Source organism: Diceros bicornis, chromosome 35 (genome assembly GCF_020826845.1).
Source record: "Diceros bicornis minor isolate mBicDic1 chromosome 35, mDicBic1.mat.cur, whole genome shotgun sequence".
NCBI lineage: Eukaryota > Metazoa > Chordata > Mammalia > Perissodactyla > Rhinocerotidae > Diceros > Diceros bicornis.
In genome coordinates this window covers 31,119,206-31,142,473 of record NC_080774.1, presented here as the reverse complement: position 1 = coordinate 31,142,473, position 23,268 = coordinate 31,119,206, and the positions used below count along the sequence as shown (strand labels likewise).

At 50.3% G+C, this 23,268-nt stretch overlaps 1 protein-coding gene and 2 pseudogenes across 3 annotated transcripts in view; 2 read left to right on the top strand and 1 right to left on the bottom strand.

The window, feature by feature from the left end:
• The first annotated feature begins 261 nt into the window (after nt 1-261).
• On the top strand, nt 262-5,654 carry LOC131398499 (tubulin alpha-3 chain-like; annotated as a pseudogene).
• A 92-nt stretch (nt 5,655-5,746) lies between these two features.
• Nucleotides 5,747-11,058, bottom strand: LOC131398623 (mitotic-spindle organizing protein 2B-like; annotated as a pseudogene).
• The window catches only part of LOC131398495 (cationic amino acid transporter 4-like), a 54,238-nt gene continuing 41,891 nt past the window's right edge, over nt 10,922-23,268 (top strand). For 2 of the 3 annotated variants that reach the window (XM_058532081.1, XM_058532080.1), the window contains exon 1: nt 10,923-11,507. The gene's annotated coding sequence lies outside the window, so the exon portion shown is untranslated. Of the gene's footprint in view, nt 11,508-23,268 lie in introns of all 3 variants that reach the window. The other variant, XM_058532083.1, reaches the window with a different exon arrangement.

Sequence of the window (23,268 nt, the reverse complement as noted above, 5' to 3'; positions counted from 1 at the left end):
TGCCACTGGCTAGAGCAAGCAGAAGCCAGGGGACAAGGAAGCCCTTTGATGCAGTCCCCGTGGTCAGCCTCTGGGAGCCTGGATCTGGATGGAGAACAACAGAGGGTAGATCCAGAGGGCAGCTGGGAGACACACACACACACAGTGACCGCCAGCGCTTGGGCCATGGTGACCTGTGTCCTAGTCCACTTTTCCTTCCCCGACTCTATCACTTTTACCTTATTCTTTGGTCAGGACACAATCAAAAACTGCCGTATCCTTCACAGAATTATGTGACTAGCCATAATGTGGAGTTTACTGTTCACATTACTCGGCTTCCATGTTTTAAAATAACCCAAGTTTTGTACAGTAGCAAACACTTAGGTTCTGGGCTAACTCTGGCACGTACTAGCTAGGGTGGTTTAGGGCATGTCTGTTTTCACATAAAATGGTCACATAAACCTTGTGGGAAATAAGGTTTGAGAAAGCTGTAGACACTCTGAAGCACACACACATGTTCTGCATGTCATAGAGTGACGATTGCCTTGAAGACGAGGGTCTCACCTTTATGTTCTGGTTCCCGGCGTGAGTGCATCTCTATCCACGTGGGGTGGCCCAGGGTCCGGATCGGCAATGCCTGCTGGGAACTGTACTGCCTTGAACATGGAATTCAGCCCGATGGTCAGATGCCAAGTGACAAAACCAGCGGTGGTGGTGATGACTCGTTCAACACATTCTTCAGCGAGACTGGGGCTGGCAAGCATGTGCCCAGAGCAGTGTTTGTGGGACCTGGAGCCCACCGTGGTGGGTAGGTACTCGGGCACTCAGGGCAGCTGTCCTGGGAGGGTGGGAGAGCCTTGCTAAAGCCCCACGTGTGCTCCTTTGACTCCTCTGCAGAAAGGACAGACGTACAAGTGTATACCCTTGGCCACGTTAGGTGAGAAACTGGAAGGTTAGTGCTTGAAATGTCTGTGGGACTAGGGCTCCTAATTTAGAAAAACCTACTGTAAGGTGGGCCAGCAGGAAGATGGGCTGGGGATAGATTCACTCATGGCCACCTCAGCCCTGGTCAGGTGGTTGTGTAGACCCTGTCTGCAGGGTGCCCAGGCACTGGTCCCTTCTTAATGCTGTGCACTCCCTCAGGCTGGTGCCCGAGTCTTGACCTGCATCTTAGACATAGAAAGGTAAGTACAGAACATTCGTTGGGTTCCTCCAGATTAGGAGTCTGAGGTAGTTTCCAAGGAGAGCTGCAAAGAGAGCACCTTTCAGTGGCCACCCAGGAGATGACAGAATGTCACCCTGAAGTCTGTGAGACCCGGGCCACATAGAGTGCCCTGATGGGACTGCCCAGCAAAAGTCATGCTGTGAACTGTCTAGTATGTAAGGGGGTTTTAAATTACACCCTTGGCTATAGCTACGGGTATGAAAAAACATGCACGTGTATAATTGCCTCTGTGCGGGTGTGAGAACTCTGTTCCCTTCTTTGGGAACCAGCCACACTGGCATTTGTACCGTGAGTTGACTTTACTTTCCTAGAGCCATAGGTTGCAGTTGTGGTCTGTGTATTACATGGAGACATTTCCTAAGAGACACAGATGCTGTTGACCTACAAGGAACAGCATGTGCTTGGGAGAATGGAACAGTCCCGAATCTGTCCACCCTGGTGAGTTAACAATAGGCCTTAAAGTCTCGCGGCCCCTGTGTCCTCTGTAGATGAAGTGTGCACAGGGACCTACAGGCAGCTCTTCCACCCGGAGCAGCTGATCACTGGGAAGGAAGACGCAGCCAATAATTACGCCAGAGGCCACTACACCATCGGCAAGGAGATGGTTGACCTGGTCCTGGACCGGATCCACAAAATGGTAAGAAGAGCGCTGAGAAGGCTTCCTGTGGACATTGTCCTAGACGGGAGGGTAGGCCTTGGATTGTGACCAGGAGGACATTTTGGCAAAACCGAGGCCAGAATCACGAGTTCACAGTCTGACTCTCCAGTGCGGCTGCGGTGCACCCATACATCTTTAACGTCTGCTCTGCTCTGCCTCTAGGTGTAATGCGTGTTCACTGGGGAGGATGTGAGTCGTATGATCTTGCAGAGGAAGAGAAGTGACCGTGGCTGGTTGGAGGTGGGCGGTGTGGCTTCTGCAGGTGTTGGCTCACGTTCTCTGCTTTCTCTCAGGCGGATCTGTGCACGGGGCTGCAGGGCTTCCTCATCTTCCACAGCTTTGGGGGCGGCACTGGTGCTGGGTTTGCATCTCTGCTCATGGAGCGCCTCTCAGTGGACTATGGCAAGAAGTCCAAGCTCGAATTTGCCATTTACCCAGCCCCCTAGGTTTCCGTGGCCATAGTGGAGCCCCACAACTCCATCCTGACCACCAACACAACCCTGGAACATTCTAACTGTGCCTTGGTGGTAGACAACAAAGCCACCTATGACATATGTCGGTGCAACCTGGATATTGAGCAGCCCACGTACACCAACCTCAACCGTCTGATCAGGCAAGTCATGTCCTCCATCACGGCCTGCCTGCAATTCGATGGGGCCCTGAATGTGGACTTGATGGAATTCCAGACCAACCTGGTCCCGTACCCCCGCATCCACTTCCCCCTGGCCACCTACGCCCCGGTCATCTCAGCCGAGAAGGCCTACCATGAGCGGCTGTCCGTGGCCGAAATCGCCAATGCCTACTTCAAGCCGGCCAACCAGATGGTCGTGTGACCCTCGCCATGGCAAGTACATGGCCTGCTGCATGTTGTACAGGGGGTGCTTGGTGCTGAAAGACGTTAACGCAGCCATCGCCACCATTAAGACCAAGCGCACCATCCAGTTTGTGGATTGGTGCCTGACTGGATTTAAGGTAGGTCTGGGTGATGTGGAGGGGGTCTACCTCTTAGCAAGCAGCAGACCCTGCAATAGAACATGGCCCTTTGCAGAGAATTCCCCTGTTCCCTTCAGCTTGGTTTAAGTCACTTTTTGGTTAGTTCAGCTGTAGCATAACCAGGACCAGCACAGAGAACTAGTTCTAAGTCTGTGTGCCTCGATGTATTCAATATGTGATAGAAAACGTCTTGAATGACCCTCAGTTTTTCAAAAAGGTCTATTATCAACTGGAGGAAGCCACACAGAGCCTCTGCTGGGGGCTGGGGAGCCCACAGCCAGGCGGCATGAGAAGTCTCCACCCGTCTCAGGTGCTGCTCCCAGGGGGGCTTTTCCCTTGGTCCACCCCCATTGGGCAGCCTGGTGGCACTGGGCTGGCGGGGCATCCTCTGGCTGGATCCTGCCCAGCTGCCGCGTTCTGCCAGTGCCAGGCCTCCACTGCGAGCACTGCTGCCTTTGTTTCTCCCTGAGCAGACAGAACACCACCGTCAGGAACCCGGGCAAGCCCCACAGTCGCCGCGCACCTACTGTGTTTGTGTTCTCTGAGCAACATTTATGTTGAGGACATTTCTGTCACAGTCCTTTCAGCTGGAGACCCTATGGCAACCTGAGGGTGAGCACCACCTGGAGACAGCACATCCAAGAGGAGTCCTTGGCAGAGTGCAGGAGGCCCTCCTAGGATGGAGGCAATGCCAGGAGCGATGGGGGACGTTCTGAAGATCAATATAGGGGAAGGGGAGCTCAGCCTGGTGACTCCCGCCCTGGAAAGTATATGCGGTCGGCCCTGACTGCCAGCAGCACAGGAGGGCTCCCTACAGGGCCGCTGGTCTCAGCCCCCAGGCCCTCTCCCCTCTCCTCCTCTCCAGATCGCCCACATCTGAACGGATCAGGAAGCGCGTCAGTCATCAAGTACGGAAGTCAGGCTTTTGGATCTGCATCTGGAGAGCTCTTTCTCACACATTTCCCGCCCTCCCTCAGGATCCCGCACACATTCTGTGGTCGAGCCTCCTGCTCCCAGGGTCACTCCTGGGCCCGTGACGGGGCTCTGCTGAGGCTTAACCGCTCGAGCCTCGCCCTGACCATGGGAGTCACACTCAGACGCAGGCTCCACATATGGAGCCCACGGGTTCAGCTACTCCTTGATGTGTCCTTTGCTTTCTTTATTCTCTTTGTGAAGACAGCCAGGAAGCTCTGTAGCCACACCTGGGCCAGAGCTCGATTGAAGGAGTAGCTGCCCAGGGCTCAGGGGGGCGTGACAGCATCAGCGAGACCGAGAGGATCCAACAGGGACAAAACATGCCAGGGAACAGGCTTGCCTGCTGGGTCACAGTGCCCCCCCATTGGCCCTGCTCCAGCCAGGGCTCTCCTCTGCTCTGGCCTAGCAGGGTCTGCCCTGCGGCCTCTGACCAGGGTACGTGTGCCCTGCTTGACCCCCAGCCTCCATCTCGGTTCTTGGTCAAATAGCCTGCAACGTGGAATTGTGAGTTCTTGGAGAAAAGACACAAGGAAGGTTCTTAGGAGCCTGTTAGGTCACGTCTTTGTCACCATTTGTCACCTTGAGCAAGCATAGACGTCTGCATTTGAGACTTTGCAGACCCTGGCTCCTCCAGAAGGACATCAGGCTCACTTTTCATGCTAATACTGGCAACTGAATTCTCCCCAGGATTCCTGCAGGGATGGGGTGGCCCTTCTTAAGAGAATTTCTGGAAACTTCTCCCTCAAAAAGCAGAGGGTCTTTGCCGCCCGGTTGATGGGGAGGGTTACAGTGGTGCCATGCTTGTAACTCTGAGGGCTCGGGTTTTCCCAGCCTCGCCTCCCTGGGTTTCACACTCAAGGGCTCACGTACACTTGATGAGACAAAGATGTAATAACAGGTTATCCAGAGCCGAGGGTGAGCAGACAGGAGCGTGTGGTGGGGTGAAGCTGGGCCAACGCAGCCTACCAGTGACTCACAAAGACAGACACAGAGAGAACCGTCACCCCCCATTTCCTTTGGTACAAATGCCACTATTCTGGTCCCCACTGCAAGGATCCCATGTCCTATGATAGCATGGGCCCCACCACCCTGCAGTGTCTCCCAACACACCAGTGCCCCTGAGGCCACAGCCCCACCCCAGGCAAGGTGGCACAGAGTTAGGTCTTCTGTAGCCTCTGGCCTAACCCTGGGAGGTTAGAGGCCCATGGACTCTCCATGAGGGGCGTTTCCTGAAGGACTGAGGAGAAGAGCTCAGGCACAGCTCACCCCCAGCAAGTGGCGGCTCTCAGGCATGGGCCTTTGAAGCCAGCTTTTCTTCAGCCTGCCACACAGGTGAGTTTCCTGTCCCCCTCAGTATAGTGACTTGGCCCTTCTGGAAACTCAAGGATGAGAGGAAAGTAGAGACAAGCAAATAATCTTCACCTTTAAACTTGACAAGGCCGATAAACCCCAGAAGTAAGAAACCAGTGTAACTTTGAGCCACAGAAGGCACTGAGAAACCATCTAACGGTGAAAGCAGGCCATCATCCCGCTCTGGGTGATTCTTGGAGTCCTTCAGGAATCACATGCTCCCGGGATTAGCGGGGAGACCCATTCAGGACTCTTCATTTTCCCCATGGAGATAGGAAGGTGGAGAATGGTCTGCAGGGCCTGGCAACGGGAAGACCTGCTTTGTTAAGCCCGGCTCAGCCACGCCCTCCCTGGGGGACCCAGCAAGGGACTGTTGGGAGCGGGTCACACCTGCCCCAGCTCCCTTGTGGAGGAGTTAGTAGGGTCAGAGGGAATGGAGGGTAGGGCTGAGCCAAGGGTGACTGCAGGCTGGGGTGGGGCAGGGTAGGGACGTGCTCCCAGGCCGGGTTCCTGAGGGCCCCTCTTAGGCGTCCAAGACAGCGATCACTTGAATGCTAGAAACACTCTGGCTTATTGTCTTCAACGTCAGTGCTCCTCCGATCCCCAAAACCAGCTTGTGGCCGCTCAGTGCTCTGTGACGCTCTAATGAAGCAAACCCTAAAACGTACCAGCCTGTCAGCACCCAGGACTCAGGGAGCCCCTGAAGCTGAGGAGCCGGCCAGACCGGTGGGACCCACTCTGCCGTTTCTCCTTGGTGTGGCCCCCGTGATCCCCACTCACCATCCCCTGCAAGCTCTCCCGGCAGAGCCGCTTGACAACAGGATCTATAAAAAGCCCAGTGGGAACTGCTGCTCCCATCCCTTCCTGCTGGTCCCCAAAAGTTGTCTTCCTCCTTCGTGGTGGGAGCGCCTCTTCATGGGGAAATAGTCCACTGGGGCCGCAGAAGCAAATATTAGTGACTGGCCAAGAGTGTTCCCTAATGCATGTTGTGTGAGGAAGGAAAAGATCAGGGGGGCGGGAGGATGGGGGTGCAGAGAGTAATGACGAGACGAAAGAAAAGACAGCCCCGCTGCGGGAGCCACTGCAGCCAGGCGAGGCAGCACAGCGGGCCACCCCGAAGTCTTCAAGGCAGGCAGGCAGGGTAGTGGCCAGGGCGAGTAGTTGGCCCGGGCGGTACATGACCTGGCTGGAGAGCCCACCAGAAGGTCTGCACCCACCAGCCAGCACTGCTGCCCTCTCTGGCCAGGCTCAAAGTAGGGGCTTAATCACTGCCTCTAGAACACATTACGGACACGACAGTGACCGACGTGCCCCAGGGATGTGCACACATGCAGTTTTAACCCTGAACTGAGCCTCCACTCCTTGGGAAGGTGCTCTCCCAGATGGACGTGCCCAGTGACCCTGCCCTGCACACACACACACAGCTGTGATTGTGAATATTCTGGAGCAGCGCTGTCCAATAGTAATGTGATGCGAGCCACATGTGTAATTTTAAATTTTCTAATGGCCACATTAAAAGGTAAAAAGAAACAGGAAATTAATCTGTTTTAATTAATCCCAAATATCCAATATATGATCATTTCAGCATGGAATCAATATGAAAGTTATTCGTGAAGTGGTACATTCCTTCTCTGTGCCAGTCCTCCAGCGTCTGGGCATGCGCTCTGCACCTACACTCCCAGTGCATCTCACCTGCACCAGCCCCGGGGCCTGTGGCTCCCTCACTGGACGGCGCAGCTCCATGTGAGGCTCACGGCTTTCGCTCACCAAGTTCATCTCACACGTCCTGAAGGACTTTTTTTTTTTTTTTTTTTTGAGGAAGATCAACCCTGAGCTATCATCCATGCCAGTCCTCCTCTTTTTTTGCTGAGGAAGACTGGCCCTGAGCTAACATCTATTGCCAACCTTCCTCCTTTCTTCCCCCTTTCTCCCCAAAGCCCCAGTAGATAGTTGTATGTCATAGTTGCACATCCTTCTGGTTGCTCTATGTGGGACGCCGCCACAGCATGGCCTGACAAGCAGTGCCTCGGTGCGCGCCCGGGATCCGAACCTGGGGTGCTAGCAGCGGAATGCGTGCACTTAACCGCTACGCCACGGGGCTGGCCCAAGGGACGTCTTGTTAAAATGTAGTTTCCCTAAACCTCAACAGAGAACACTCCACTGAATTTAACTTTTCCTTAGTGACCCCCATCCTCATGACAAGCATTATCCCTCTGTGCTTTCGGGGTCTTCTGTTTCCCCCTTTTCTGCCAAGAAAAGGCAGAAATGAGTGAGCATGTCAGTGACAGTCCCCACAGGCCACCTCGATGGCCGGGGGTCAGGAACCCAGAGTCAAGCCCCTGAGTGGGGTCCAGCCCATGGCCTGGAGCAACTGCAAACCCCAATTCTGTGGGAAACCTAAGGCCAGTGAGTGCCCACAGCCCAAGACCCCCGTCGTCCTCCTGGGCCATCATGGGCCCCACAGCGGGGTCACTCTGAGAACTCTTTATTTTCTCCACCCCAGATCCTACCATTAATGAGGTGGCCCGAAGGTCTCTGTGACAGATGCTGCGACATGTGGCCTAAGACATCTGTCTTGTCTGGTGGCCTCTGCCTATCGGCCACAGCACATTCCTGGCATGGCCCCTCATCTGCCCGCTCCCCTCCCACTCCTCCCCATCAAACCCCTCCCAGGCTGCCCTCTACCCCACCAGGCATCTCCCCAGGGCCTCCGTGTCCTGGTCTCCTGGCTGCCGGCCGCCCAGCCCAGCAGGACCCAAGGCCTGAGCACTTGAGGAGAGAACGACCCTGTGGAGCCCAGCACTCCACTCCTGTCCCCGGGCTTGAGGCTTCCTCCCCACCTCCCCGAGAGCCCCCTCGGATCCTCCCACCCCCTCTATGCCAGTGCTCCCAGCGCCCTTCCCACAGCACACCTCCTGACACCCCACTGTCTCCCTCTCCCCACACCCCCCAGCTCAGGCCCAGCTCCCACCAGTGGCCTGGATCCAGGCTCCGCATCTGCCTCCCGCCTGCCCTTCCTCTCTCAGCCCCTCCCCACCACCCCACCTGCAGGGCTCCAGGGCAAGGAGACTGCAGCTGGCACCAAGGGCCCCCCGCCTGCTTAACCCTTACTGCTCCAGCAAGGCCAGCAGCACTGGCCTCCTCCCGTCCCTGTTACTGTCACTTTATCTGGCCACCTCCCTCCCTGGACCAAGAGCATGTCCCTCTCGCAGTCCCACTGCGCTCTCAGCACTGGAGCCAGCCTGGCACCTAGAGTCCTGAGTGAGTGAGCCCTCGAGTGAGGGCTCTGTTCCCTCTTTCTCCCTCCCTCTGGAAACTCACCCATCGATTCCTCAGCCCAGCCTCTAGTCCACCCACCCCTCCCCTGACCTGCCCCTCGGCCCTTCCCCACTCCTCCCTGGCCCGAGCTCCAGGTGGCACCTGGAACTTCCAGGTGGGCGACATGGGGAGGGGCGTGAAGGAGGGCAAAGCCCGATCAACTGTGGGATCTCAGGCTCTCCCTCACGCCCCTGGCAATGCCTGGGAGGTACCCCCGACTCAGGAACCAGGCAGAAAAGAGGAGTCACAGTTTATCCTCCAGGCTGCCCATCCAGGTGGCTAACAGCATCTGAGAAGCAAAGGTGTCTCCCACACCCAGGGCTTTGCTCTCCACAGCGCACCATGCTGCCCCTTCCCTGGCCCTCGGTCTGTTCTCCTCCTCAGGGGTGGGGGCACCTACAGAGCACAAGCCTCACCCAGCAGAGTTAGCCTCTGGGGGAGGGGGTGTTGGTCCTGTTCTAGAATTACTGCAGGTTGTCTCTAATAAAGCGAACTGTGAAATCCTGTCCTTGGTCTCCAAGCTGCATGGCAGGGATGGCCTGCAGGGTCCTGCCCTTGTAGCTTGAAGCTGCTCTGGCTTTCTGGGGGCCACGGCAATTTCCATGGAAACAAGAAAGCACACCAACCCCCAGAGATAAACCAATAAACAACCTGTAAAAGGAGAGAACGGGCAGCAAGAGAACGGGAGGGCACCGGGGGGCCCAGGAGAGAGAGGCGAGTGCCTGGCAGCTGGGCCGTGGAGTAGAACTGGAGAGGCCACAGGCCGCGGGGCCCAGGAAAAGGAGGGCCTTGCAGGGGGCTACAGTTCTTGGAAGAGAGGAAGGAGGCCTCTGGAGGTCAGAGAGAGAGACACAGAGAGCAGACAGAGCGTGGGTCAGTGAGGAGGCCTGCGCTCGAGTGCCCGGGGTCTCACAGGACAGGGGACGCGGGTACCCAGGGCCCTGGCACTCCCACCCACAGGGGCACAGCGTGCCCCCTACCCAAACGTCAGCCCTGTCTCGGGGTGTCTGTGAGAGCCCTGGTGCTTCTGGCCCAGGAGCCAGCCCAGGAGGTTCGGCTGCATGTCAGAGGGTTTCTGATAGCCACTGGGAGCAGAAGTGACACACAGGGAGGATGCAGTTGGCGCTCCACCGTGACACCTGGTCACCAACACCTGTTCATCCCCCAGTCATGACCCTCGAGAGTGAGGAGGCCCCTCACACCTGAGCCCAGCGCTCTGCCACTTAGGCCTCTGCACCCTGAGCATCTAGGGCAGCCAGGGGCTGCCATGCTGACTCCCGTCCCACAACCCGAGGAGGAAAGCTCAGCTGGCCAGACTCCTGAGCAGGACTTGGGCCAGGGTGGGGTACAGGCGAGGGGGTGGCAGGAAGGCCTCTGCCTGCCCAGCTCCCTGAGCACGTCCCTGGAGGCTGTACAAACCTTGACAACAAGAACCAAAGCAGTCTTGTTCCCGCGTTTGTGGAGTGAAGGCAGGAGCCCAGAGGTGAGAAGAGTCGGGCAGCGAAAGTCCCGGATGAGGCCCCCAGCCTACTGGGGCCTTCCTGGGGCAGACCCTCTGAGCCCACCCGATCTGGGCAGTGCTCTCTCAAGGGCGGCAGCCAACCCGAAGCTGGGGACGGGGAGCCCTTGGATGGCCCAGCGGGTCCTGGGAGAAGACCGACAGATAGGCCTGGCCACTGAGGGCAAGCCCGCGCTTTGGCGGGCGCTGCCCTGCTCCCCGCCCCGGCCACCCGGCCGCCCGGGCGACAGGGGCAGGGAGTACCAGGCCCGACTCTGACTTGTCGTCTCGGGCACGCTCGATGTGGGAAGAGACACGGCCACAGGGTCCTGGGGCTCGCTCGCCAGCCTCTGCCCGACACACACAAGGACTTGAGCATCTGGAAGACGGCGAGCGGCGCCACGTTCAGCTTCAGCAGGTCCACCAGGATCCTGGAGAGAGCAGACGCGGTGCGCAGGGAACCCTCCTCGCCCGGACCAGGCGTGGCCGCCTCCCTCAAGACCCCGACTCTACTCTGGGCCTCACGGGGGTCCGACAAGGGCGGGGGTGGGGAGCAGGAGTGTCGGGGGAAGGCCGAGCGCAGCGCCCCCTCGCCCACTCACTTGAACACGTCGGGGTCGATGGCGCCGCCCGCCGCCTGCCCTAGCTCGTACAGCTCCGTCTCCTCGGCGCTCAGCACCTTCTTCCGCCGCAGCGCGAGCTTCTGCAAGGTCGCCTCCAGCCCCGGGGGCGCCCCCGGCCGGGGGTGCCATCTGCGCGGCCGCGGGAAGGTGCGCGCCCCGCCCCCCTCCGTCCCCGCCCCTGTCCTCCGCCCCCGCCCCTGTCCTCCGCCCCCGCCCCAACAGCGCCCTCTACCGGCCCGGCCGGCGGTTCCCTTCCCGGCAACGACCCGCCTGTCCTCCTCGGCAGCCCGACCCCAGAGGGTAGGGACGGCTCCGTCTCCCCCTGGCCATTCTGTCCACAGACATGTACGTGTCGGGCAGTGTGTTACGTGTGGGGGAAAACGTGGCCGATCCCAGAGACCCGCTCCTTGGCGATCAGTGCTTCCCTACTAGGCTGCATCGCTCATTCTCGCTTAGGTAAGCAGCACTCAGCGCGGTGCCTGTCATACAGAGGGCGCTCAATAAAGGCCTGTCGGAGGCAGGGCAGTCAATACACTCTGCGTAATTGTTCTGCGGCGGTTCCCCACTATGAGGCGCGCCTCGAGGACCGGAATAACTGGCCTCTCATTACGCGCACGCCCAGTCCTTGCCGTGGATACTGGGTGTTGCAGGCTTAAGCCGCGCAGCTCCTCCTACTGCATACGCGTCTTCAGAGGTGGAGACCGTAGACCCAGCCGGCCTTCGCTTTGCGCACGCGCCTTTCGAGGTGGAATCCCGGAATGGTTATGGCGCGTTTCTCCTCCAGGCAAGGGTCGTGGTCCCACGCGCAGCTTGATGACGACATTTCGGCGCCCGGTAGTCGAGTGAAGGCCTCTGTCCCTGATGCGAGCGACGCTGTGGACCCCACAGGTGAGTGGGGGGGCCGCCCCGCGTCCTGGCGGTCTCCCGGAACCTCCGCCGAAGCCGTCTGGTTCCTCCGCGAGCCCCGGGCCGGGCCGGCAGGGAGCCCGGGGCCGGCCGCGCCCTCCTGCCGCCTCTCACGCCCGCCCCGTGTGCTCGGTTAACGCTCGTGAACGGGCCGGCGGAAGGGAGCTCGGGGTGAAAGCTGAGCCTCGGGTCGCCCAGCGGTGTGGGTCCCGGCCGAGCCCTCCTCCCCGTGGGGCTCGAGTTCTCCGAGCCTCAATTTCCTCATCCGTAGGACGGGTCCCCGAGGCTCCCTTCCCAGGCCGCTTGTGAGCCCCAGTGGGGGCTGCTTGGCTCCGGAGCAGCCGGAGGGAGGCCTTGGCGTGATCCTGGCCTGCATGTTCACATGATTCAGTGTGTCTCCAAATGTGATAGTCACAGTACGGGTCAGGCCTCTGTGTAGGGCAGGGCTCAGAGGTGGGAATCAGTAATAACGTTTTTCAAGGAGTGTATGAGACACACCCCAGAGCTGTATCATTCCTGCAAAATCCTCAATGACTTGAACGAAGTCTTGGCAGCGCTGTGCAAAGGGCTTCTTTATAGAGTCGGCTTTCAGGCTAGCCTAGAAGACAGAGCAAATCAAAAATATCAGGAGCATGTTCTCGGTAGGGGCACTATCCTACATGCCCTTTAAACCACGTGTCCTTCAGGCTCCTTGTCTGGGCTGCACACTAGCACTCATGATGGTAACAGGCCTGGGCTTGGCCAACCCAGCTGTTTTCTCGTGGGCGATTTAGCAGACCTTTGAGACCCTTGAGGTCTGAAGGAACACGGAGGCCCTGCGGGGGCGGCGGGGGCGGGGGGGGGGGCAGGAGGAAAGCTCTGGTCCTTGGAATGCAGGTCATACAGGGACAGTCACCCTTGGCAAGCATGCAGCCTTTCCTCCTCTGCCTACTTAAGCAAGCTTCTCTCAGGGGGTGGTAGTGGGTGCACATTTCCTGTCCAGCCGGCTGCTACTCCACCTTCCCTGGGAGTAACTCCCCAATAAACCCATACGTCTCATTCACTGTCTCCGGGTCTTTTCTTCAGTCTCTCAGCAACCTGTCCCACACTGGTCGCCCAGCTGGGCATGTAGCGGAATATTCGCTTTGCAGCTTTTGCTGATATTCTGGCTCAAATCAAAACAGAAATCCAAGTGCTAGGCGGGAGTCAGACACACACCACTGGCCTGATTAACCTAAAAATAAAGAAGAAAAATGAGAGGCAGAGAGGTGTTTATTTTGGGATCAAAGAATTGCAATTCAGGGAACACAGATTCAGCTAGAAACCCAAACAGTGTCCCCTAGGGAGTAAAAGTTAGGTGCTTTTAAAGGCACAGAAGGGAGGTTTGTATTACAAAGAATGTTACTTGGAGTTGGCAACAGAGAGCTAATCTTGGCTAAAAACAATTGATAGCTAAGGCTAGCTAGAGGGGGCAAAAGTCTACCACTGTGAGGAGCTGCAAGTTTCTTACAGTGTTACTCAGTTCAACAGTTCATGTTCTGCTGCATGAGGACGTGCATAAGACCCATTTCCTTAATGGCTTCCCAGCTCCATTTTAAAGCCCTTAGACATAAGTGAGTCCATTTTATTTCACATTTCAAATTTTTCCCCTTTTGATGGAGGTCTTTCTCTGAAAGCATCACTGATCGACCATAGGTTTGTTTAGTCCCGCATCGCTGGGATGGGCCTGTCCTAAAGAGTCATGTCCCACATTAGGTGAAGTTAATATTTTTTTCCCATGGTTATTCCTAGGAGTCAGTGTCATAACGTTTAGGCCACATTTGAGCAATGGGGCAGTCAGGAAATGACTTTTAGGCAGTTTCCTTGCCTGGGAATTTCATCTGGTTATCTGAAGGTTCAGGTGAATAAGCCTTATGTATCATTTCAATATGTTGAGTGACCATAATCTTGGTGTTTGAGGAAGTTCTGGAGCAGATCTGAGTGAGTCGTAGCATAAGAAGTTTAAATACAAGTACACATGGCAAAATTCCAATAATAATCATAAACAGTATTTGAAGTCCTGATCTCATCCAAGCACCTATACCTGAAGTAAGCCAGCTGAAAACATCAACAGGGAACCAGAGGGTGTCATTGAAAGACATTGGACAGGAGACATCCTGTGCTACTTTTATCATTTTTGTGAGTTCTAAGTCAACATCACCAGAAGAATTGATGCAGATGTAGCAAGAAGTGTTGGCTACGACGCAGATGCCACCCTGTTCTGCAAGGAGGTAACGGAGTGCCATTCAGTTACCTAATACAACCCTTGCTAAGAAATCCAGGGATCATTGTTGTTGAGCTAGGGTTCAAGTGGTAGAATTTGCCAGTGTAGCTATCATCAGGGATATGTTTTTTTATCAACAGATTGTGATGGACAATGTCAGTCCAAGTGACAATGCCTTTGGCCATGGTAATCAATGGGGAGTAGATGGGGTGTAAAAAGGGGGTCTCCAACTCTCACCTAGACCTATGAGATTGTGGTTGGGTTTCTTCTTTAACAAGAACTTGAAATGGAAAACTATGGTATCCTAAAGGGCATTGTCCTGCCATATGCCAGCTGTCCAGACATTCATAAGCCCATGGGTCCCCATAGTAATCCACACACAAAGGAGTACCCGAAAGGGGACACTTAGAATGCAATGCCTTCTAGCTCTATAGTAGTGTCAGTGGTCAGAAGCACTTGGTAATGTACTTTCCAACAAGGCTCAAGGGCTGTCTTCCTCTGATGATGCTTCCAGAATATCCAGTCACCAGGCTCTAGACTGTGACCAACAGGATTCTTTAAATTGGAATCCAGGAAAGCGTCTAACCTGTTGATGATGGGCTTGAGCATAAGACAGTAGAGACTCACAGTAGCTGGTCAGACTTGCATAAGACAACGGCATCAGCAGAAGGCTGTGAACCAACAGACACTGATCTGCTGGTGACCATCTCATGTAGAGTCAGTTCATGTTTTCCAAGGAGGGCCATGCAAACACTCAGCAAGACCGAAGGCAATACCTGAGGCCAGACGAGTCCAGTCCACAGTATATAACAAACCAAAGACAATTAATAGGACTGAAATCTAATATCAACAAAGGTACAAATAGAATTTTTCTCTCTATAATTACCCTTTTTTTTTTTTTTTTTTTTTTGCTAAAGGTAATCACAGCAAAACTAATTTGCTTAAATTAAAAATTTGGCCTGATTATTTATACAAATGAAAATAAGAATATTCACTGAGACTTTCTGAATTCTGGAGAGATCAGGTAGGGAGAAAAAGTCAATGTTTCATCCTTGTTCACAAAGGTATTTCTTACCAAGTTGTCAGTAGAGAAAAGATTTCTTGAAGTCTGGAAAAGCAAAACGTTAGAGAATCTTTTTCTCAGCTCATGTGGTCCTATGTAATTTAATATTCTGCTTGAATCCAGTTTTTCCATTAGTTTTCTTGACTTTGCCTGATGACTGAGGGTGATAGGGACAGTGATAATCCTAAGAAGTTTGCAAAGTTTTCACTAAGGTTCATATGATTTGCCCAGTGAAGTGAGTACCTTGGTCACTGGAGATTGGTACATCCCAAGTGGGAAGCACGTGTTCTAACAGTTTTCTTTGCCATTGTGAGGGCATCAGCTGTGTGGCAAGGGAAAGGCTTTAACACATCCAGAAAACACATACAATAATGAGAACATATTGATGAGCCATAGGAAGTGGCAGTTGAATGAAGTCCAGCTGCAGGTGCTCAAAGGACCCAGAGGGAGGAGTTCTGAGGCCTCTGAGGATAGGAATAGTTTTTCCTATAGTGGGTGAAGCAACGTAAAAACTGAAAAATGGGATTTGCCAGAGAGCTGGAAAGAGCCCAGAGGCCGTCTTGGGTTTTCCATAGCCCTGACTGTTCAATTTACAGCCATTGTTTACCCACCTTAATTTCTCTGCTTCAGGATCAGACTGTTGCCATGTTATAAGCACATCAGGATGGGAGAAGTCTGGCAATGAGGGACTGTTCTTTGCAAAGGCAGAATGGACGTCATTCACATATGATAATCTTTATTCTGTGATTGCTGCCTTTACATGACAATCAGCTAAGGAGCTTTCCTAATATTAAAATTGAGTGTGAGGCTCAATTTTGATGACAGACAGCCTTTTATACCAGGACATCTTAGACTCCCACGAATTTCACATAATTTCTGGAACTGTTATATACTTACAAAGTATTTAAAGACATATGCATTTAAAGACATAACATGAAGAAGGCTTAATCTTATTTCACAATGCTTCCCATGTAATTTCACATATCAGATAAGCCTAATTAGTTTAATATCTCTCCTTTTATAAGGAGAGAAAACCAATCTTTTGAGATGTTTCAAGGATCCTCTGAAAAATCCCAATGTTAGCTAGAGGTCAAAAAAGACTTCATGTAGAATCTGATTTGGGGAAGTTTGTCCAAAATATCAAAGAAAGTCCTAAAATACTTGCCTAAATAGGATCACAGATCACTATGCAACTTAATATTTAATTATCTATTTAATCATGATGACAAAAAAATTTCAAAGACTAATATAGAAGGTTACATAGCTGCAAAACCTTAGCTCTCTGTAATAGGAAGGACTCAGCTTTTAACATAAAACACAGGAAATTATTTTGATAAAACATAGCATCCCTGTCTTTTAGGCAGATTACACGAAGGTAAAGAAAAACTTTTCATAATCACTTTATCAGGAGTAGATTAAAAGCCCAAGAAACCTTGTCCTTATAACAAACATAGAAAACCAAATTCTCATTATGTACCAGCTTATTTTTGGTATTAAAACTCATGTACTTAATTAAATTCATTCCAATCTTAGCCAGCTCAAACATGCACAAGACGCTTTTCTCAGGGTTCCCCTTCCACAAACTTTCTTTTTTGCATTCAGAATTTGTCCTTTTTTCTTTCCCATAACCAGGTTTATTTTATGACAAATTTACTTTCTTAAAAATATCTCCCTTCCTCATACCTTCTTTTACTGAAAATATACATTTTCTCATAGCATAAGTTTTTTAATGTGGCACAAGACATGTGTACTAATAGATCCAAACATCTTTTAGTTTTTCTGTGATAAGAAGCCAAAAGTAGAGAAACCCCTGTTCAGTAATTAACATTTTTCTGTTTTATCTTTTTTTGTGTGTGTGTGAGGAAGATCAGCCCTGAGCTAACATCCAATGCCAATCGTCCTCTTTTTTTGCTGAGGAAGGTTGGCCCTGAGCTAACATCTGTGCCCATCTTCCTCTATTTTATATGGGCCACTGCCACAGTATGGCTTTGACAAGCGGTGCATCAGTGCGCGCCTGGGATCTGAACCTGCGAACCCCGGGCTGCCGAAGCGGACAGCACGCACTTAACCGCTTGCGCCGCTGGGCCAGCCCCTGTTTTACCTTTTCTAGATATTCAATGAATTTTCCATCATTTGCTTTCATTTAGCAAAACTCTAAGGTTTCAAGTTACCAAAAGATTTGAGGAAGCTATTTTTAAAGTACACATATCATAAAACATAAGTATTGCACTTAAAGTTCCTTATTTCAATGACATCTATATATAACTCATTTATTCTTATCAGACCATGAAAATTTTATGAGACATTAAAGCAGGTAGCTATCATTTTAAGTTAATCTTGCTGACAAATCTTATAACAGTGATGACGTGAGCTTATTTGATTAATAACCTAGGTAGAGTTCAAGTTGTATGTTTCGATTATATCCAGTGCTGATAACTCTGAAGACATGCCCATTTTCATTAAACCAGCAAACTTAAGCAAGCTTTTATTGACCAAAGATTATTTTATATTGTTATCTTGAAAAACATTTGGGTTACTTTCCATTATGTTTAGAAGTAATTTATATAAGCTCTTACTGTAAGTTCATTAAGTAGAACTCTTTTTTAGAAGTTAGTTTTGTTGATACCATCTGAAGGTAGGAAAATATCACACCTATATAACGTACATATGTATATAGAGACCAACACAGAGATCTTATAGCTTTCATTTTAAAAATTTTAGCTGTGAATCAGGTACAATAGAAAACTCAGTAGTTTACAAATAAATGCTTCTCCAGCAGATAGAACATGTTTAGGTTACCTGCATAAAAGTTTTTGTTGTTGTTGTTAATATTTGTGGAGAAGACTTTAAGATTTATCTTTGCTGTAGATAAGGAGGCGATGAATTAGATTTGGGGGAAGGAGCCTCTCTAGCAACCTGCATTTAAAATGAAACTCCTCCCCGCCTTTTTTTCTTTAACCTCAGGCTTTACTGATTGAGCTACCAGGCTTAGTCTCAGGTGACTGTGGGCTGTTGTCTCCTGGGGTGTTTACATTCTAAAGATATGGAAATTTTACAACTTCAGAGGACAGACAAAAAAATGCAAGTTTTTTCCTAGGAGTTTCAGGGTAATTGTGATTTAAAATTTTCCTTCAGTCTTAGGAATTGGGGGTGGTCTAAATAAGAGTTCCTGGAGAGGTTCCAAGGCTTTTAGTCAGATTGGGGAGGTTTTAGGATTGGTGAAAGGGAATGGGTGGAATCTGAACTGCTTTTAGAGCTGCATTTTCCATTTTACAAAGATTTGTAAGACAAGGACAGTTGCTCTCAATGCCTCAGAAATTGGGTTGGAATGTTGTATGTTACCCCTAACTTGCTTCTTTCTCTCTGGGTACATAGTTTTAATTTATATAACCGCAGGCCTTCCAGTACCAGTTAAACTGACCCCATCTCTTATCAACAAAGTGATTTATAATTGCCTTTCAGAAAATGTGCAGGGCCGTCCCGGTGGCATAGCAGTGAAGCGCGCGTGCTCCGCTTTGGCGGCCCGGGGTTTGCAGGTTCAGATCCCGGGCGCGCACCGATGCATCGCTTGTTGAGCCGTGCTGTGGCAGGTGTCCCACATATAAAGTAGAGGAAGATGGGCACAGATATTAGCCCAGGGCCAGTCTTCCTCGGCAAAAAGAGGAGCATTGTCATCAGAAGTTAGCGCAGGGCTGATCTTCCTCACACAAGGAAAAAAAAAAAAGAAAAGAAAGAAAACTTGCAAAGTCATGTAGCCAGAGCATGTGCAGAAGAAATCTTGACCTGAAATGACTGAGGAACCAAAGATTTTCCCCACAGAGCCCAAAGGACCAGGACACGGCCAGAACTTGAAAGTCACCCTCTTATCAGATGCGAGGGGTCCCTCATTCAGGAAGATCCAGTGTTAAAATTCCTTCCCCACGTCATAATAAATATTTAGAGCCCTATCATAAACGTTTAGAACCTCATCATAAATGTTTAAAGCCTTACCGTAAATACTTGAAGCCTACCAATCAACCCCCGTCCTACTAAGCATTTCTGTGTGCTACCCTGTTCTCCCTAACCTCTTAAATTTCACCCCATGGGCCGGCCCCGTGGCTTAGCAGTTAAGTGCTGGAGCTCCGCTACTGGCCGCCCGGGTTCGGATCCCAGGCGCGCACCAACACACTGACGCACCACTTCTCCAGCCATGCTGAGGCCGCGTCCCACATACAACAACTAGAAGGATGTGCAGCTATGACATACAACTATCTACTGGGGCTTGGGGGGGGGAATTTCACCCCAAATCCTGTATCAGGAAGACAAATCTGAGGGCACACGCCCCTTGTCTCCCTGCAGATCTATATTGCAGATAAAGTTGATTTCTCCCAGAAAGGCTGATACCATAATTAATTGGCTGTTTATGGACATCAGGCAAGAGAACCCCAATTTTGTGCAGTAACAACTGGTGACCATGACGGGACAAGGTCCTGTGACTGCCTGCCTGAGGCTCCAGAACCCCCAGTGGGGTGTGGGGTCCTTCATTGTGTAAGCAGCTGCCTAGACAATTTTATCTAGAGGCTCAAATGATTGGATTTCTGTTTCCAGCTGTGGCACACCAGGCCCCGAGGTAGTTTTTTTCCCTTTGAGAGAAGAAACAGCTTCTGAATCAAGACGTCTCTGGGCTCTGGGTGAGTAACTTTAAGAAAGCAACTGTCCCTTATGTCATCTCTCTGGTATGATTTCCTGAAATATATTTGGCTTGTATTCTGGGGAATCCTGGTGGGCTGAGACCTGAACCTTGGGCTGGAACCACCCAAGGTAATTAGAAGCAGGATAAAAGGCTCATCATGGAGTTGCTTCTGGATCTGGGCAACTCCTGGCTCTGGTTGTGAGCTGCCCCTGGTAATCTGGTTTTGAGTGGCTCCTGGCACTGGTTCTCAGCTACTCCTGGAATACTAGCTAGTATTCTGCTCTGTGTTGTATGTAGAATTGTACTGTGTATTAGTGTTTGTCTGAATTAAATTGGCTGTTTGGGGACTGAGTTTCTCAGTGATCATAACAAACTCTCTTTAGAAATTACCTTATTTGTTGCAGCCACTTTGGATAAAGCCCCCTAAAATGGGCATAACTGTAAACAGCTGGCAAGATAACCCAGGATAATTTAAAATTACAGTGGCCACTTTGGGGCTCCTTTTTAAGAGCCAGGTAATAGAGAAATTTCTTTAAAGAGTCAAGCTCGCCACCTTCTGACACCTAAAGGTCCCAAAAGCTGTAAATGTTTACCATGTTTACAAAGAACTGCAGGATGTTACCAAGCTTGTTTAGTGTCCTGAGGGCTTGCCTTAATCATCATCAGGTTGGAGGTCCCAAAATACAGTTGGGGAAAAATATTGTTGCATTCCACATTGTGGCTAAAGGTCCTACCAAACTGCCATCAGCCTCGGGAATTACATTGCCCATTAGAAGGATTCCTTTGCTTGGCCTTCATTGTGAGGGACTTGGTTTCGGGGATGCCCAAAATTTCACCATCTCATTCTAGCTGCAGCATAAATATACTTTGACTGGCTGTGTCTAAATTCTGAAACAATAGGAAACCCTCATTCGATCCCCACCTGTAGCCCCTTAGGCTGCATTCTTCCAAACTTGGTGACTTTTAGCTACAAGCCCATGAAATAGGAAAAGGTGATATTCTTTTATAACATTGCATGGCCACAATATTCTTTCAACTCTGGAGAAAATGGCCAGATAATGGATCATTCAGTAACTCTGAGAAATTTGGTGTGAGTACTTATTGGTTTATTGATTCTTCTCCTCCCAGAGATGGTCACTATTTTTCCTTGTCTCTGTCTTTTGTGTCGTTTGTCATGAAAAGGAAAAAACCATAGGGCAAGTTGCAGGCATCTCCATAAGCCTGTTGTCTGGGTGGTGGGCCCCAAGTAAACTTTGCTGTACGTTAAGTATGTGCATAAGGTGAAAGCTATTGCTGAGGGGCCTCTTGGAAGCCAAAAAAGGCTGCAAAATTGGTGGGCTTGAGTCACGCAGTTAAGAGCCGTTAGGGTGCTTGCCACCTCCAGAAGACTCCTGTGATAGGATAAGTTGGTCACAGAACGGGGTAGATGATGACAGGATCCCCACCAACCTCAAGAAAATTTCTATGCTATGAGGTACTCTGTAAAACAACACACAATCCCCAACCCAGAGACACTTCCCTCCTAGGTATTAGTTTGGCTCCAAGAGACCCAAAGCTTAGTTAAAGCTGTTAATATGCATATGAGATGAGATTTTTTTTCTTTTGTCTTGTTCTGTGTCTTGAGAGCTTGGCTTTTGGCCTTTTTGGTCTCCACCATCTGGAGGATGCATGCACCAATGTTCATCTTGGTGGCCAGTCAAGTAGACTAGGATTCTGAGATGTACTCTCTTTGTCTGGCTGTATCAGCTCTGAGAAGAATTTGTCATGAGAGGTCTCAATCCACCAAGGGCCTTTGTCATCTCAACGTTCATTGCTTGTTAGTGCACTACCACCTGTACAGTAGAAACCTTTGCTTTCTTGGGCTATTTTTGGGAGTGAACTTTCTGGATCTTGTGAGGGCTGCTTCTTTTGCACTCTTTTTTGGGGACACCTCTTGCATCCATAGTTAAGCCATAAATGCTTATCGGTTTGAGTCATTATTAAGATTCTGCCTGTCGATGGATCCTTAAATTGGAAAAACTTCTAAATTGGAAAAAAAAATTTTGAGAGCTCTCATAATGGCTAGTCTTAAAAGAACTTAAGCAAATTTGGAGTCTCATCTTCCCCTCATGGTCTTATATATGCTAATGAAAGCCCCCCCCCCCCCCCCCCCCCCGCCCAGGGTAAATTGATCTAGAGTTGAATTGTGCACTTGGAAAAAGGGCCTTTTTAAACACTTTGTGCACACTTTTTAAAGGTGTGATACATTGTCCTGAAGTTTTAGAACATAAAAATCTTTTGATTCACCTCTTAAATTAAAAATCTCCCTGATATAGAGAGGCAATTGGAAAAATTGTACCTGAAAGGGTGGGTCCACCTTTCCAGTTCTTTGGGGAACTGGAAACAACCATCTTTGTCTTGCAAATCTCTGCAGGGCCAGAGGTATGGATCTAGACTTGTCCTTTTTCCAATCCCAAAGCCTCCCCTATTCCTTTAAAAATGCTTATAGATGTTAGAATGTTAGAAACTGATATGTCCAAATGTAGTTGGACAGGTAGATCAACCTATAATGTCATTTAAGTTACAACCCAATTTCTGAGGAATTAAGAGCAACTGTCATTAAAAAAAAAATCATTGCGGGGCCTGCCCAGTGGCACAAGCGGTTAAGTGCATGCGCTCCACTGCGGCAGCCCGGGGTTCGCTGGTTCGGGTTCCAGGCACGCACCAACGCACCACTTGTCAAGCCATGCTATGGTAGCGTCCCATATAAAGTGGAGGAAGATGGGCATGGATGTTAGCCCAGGGCCAGTCTTCCTCAGCAAAAACAGGAGGATTGGCAGATGTTAGCTCAGGGCTGATCTTCCTCACAAAAAAAAAAAAAAAATCCTTGCAAGACTGGAAATGCAGCCCTAGAGGCAGTTCAGATTCCATTCATTACCCTTATCTCAAAGAACTGGCAAACTTCCCAGGTAGTATCTAGCCCATCACCAATTCCTAAGACTGAAGAAAAAAAAGGAAAAAGGAAAGAAAAACAGCCAAAGAGCACCCCCACCAAAAAATCTAGCATCTTGAGTATCTGCTCCACAAATATTAGTAAAAAGCTTAAACCAAAATTTGGATTCATAACTAGGGAGACTCGTATTACTGTACCTGACTCATGGCAGTAATTTTAAAACAGTAGCTATGGAGTCCTTGTGTATGTGTGTCTATATATACGTGTGTGTGTGACATCTTACCCCTGGATGGTATCATTTCTAAAGAGCTCTGTTCAATTGGCTTAAAGTAAGCACTTATGTAAAATATTTCTAAATGTAGTAGAAACTAACCCAAATATCTTTCAAGTTAACATGATAAAAAATAATCTTTGGTAAATGAAAGCTTATTGAAGCTTGTTGACTTGATTAAAGTGGGCATGTCCTCAAAGTTATCAGCATTGCATATGAGGCAGACCTGCAGTCTTTATTCTACATTTATTGGTCAAATAAGCTGATGTTATCTCTATTACAAAACTAGTTAGCAAAAATAATCACTTAAAATGAATGCTAATTTTACCTACTGTCTCATGGAGTTTTGTAGGCAATCTAAATAATTATTGGAAATGAGTAAACTAAATAGATATGAAAAAGATGTGTTGGCTGAACTTTTTGACAATAATTATGTTATGGCATGTATATTTAACATAACTTCCAAAATCTCTCTGGTAACTTGAAACTTTGAAGTTTTGCTAGGTGAAATTAAGTGATAGAAAACTCGTTGAAGGGGCCAGCCCGGTGGTGTAGCGGTTAAG